Below are 712 nucleotides of genomic sequence, written 5' to 3'. Positions count from 1 at the left end.
CTTCCCTTTGCAAGTGAACCGGGTGGTCTTGTCAGGCATCAGGTTTTGTGGTTCAGAGAAACTGTAGGGAGGTGCAATCATTTGTATTTCATTGACTAAAGCACTGATGGGGGTGTCAGACTTGTTGTCAGACAACCAACCCCATGGAGGTGTAGGGGAAGGTGAAGCAAACTCACTGGGATTTCAGGCAGTAATTGGATTCAGGATTCAAACAGAAGCTGCATTCCCCACACTGAGGGTGGCAAAGGGGGATAACTTTGTCACCTGGAAGAACACACATCCTTTGTTAGGTGCCCCTCTCCAGGCAGACCCTGAGGGTGCTGCCTGTTGGAGAGCTGAATCCTGGGCATGTGTTTCTGTGTGTGCCAGTTACCTGGTTTCACCGTGGTCACTCCTTCTCCAATGCTTTCCACGATTCCAGCTCCTTCGTGGCCTGGGATAACTGGGAATTCCGCATTGGGAAAGCAGCCTTGCAAGAGGTGTTCATCTGTGCGACAGATGCCTGCAGCCACAAGCTGTTTGGAGAGGAAAGAGTTGGTGACCTGGCCTCTGGATTACTCAGTTCCTGGAAGTAATTTTCCCGGGGGTGTTATGGTGCCCCCACAATCTGTGCTGACACTCCATGGCAGCACGCTATGCCTGGGCTGGGCTTTCCCCTTCTCCTTGTGCTGAATGCTCCATGTGGCTTTCCTCCGGACTGAGCTGGAGGTGG

General features: G+C 52.5%; 1 long non-coding RNA gene across 1 annotated transcript; it reads right to left on the bottom strand.

Moving 5' to 3' along the window:
• LOC113979254 lies at nucleotides 1-567 on the bottom strand. The gene is made up of 3 exons (XR_003537765.1): nucleotides 374-567; nucleotides 177-264; nucleotides 1-61 (listed from the first exon to the last, which is right to left on the bottom strand). It is a non-coding gene; the product is annotated as an uncharacterized LOC113979254 (long non-coding RNA).
• Nucleotides 568-712: the final 145 nt, after the last annotated feature.

Source organism: Neopelma chrysocephalum, unplaced genomic scaffold (assembly GCF_003984885.1).
Source record: "Neopelma chrysocephalum unplaced genomic scaffold, ASM398488v2 Primary Assembly neopelma1_63805, whole genome shotgun sequence".
Classification (NCBI taxonomy): Eukaryota; Metazoa; Chordata; class Aves; order Passeriformes; family Pipridae; genus Neopelma; species Neopelma chrysocephalum.
This window is presented reverse-complemented; position numbering and strand designations above follow the sequence as displayed.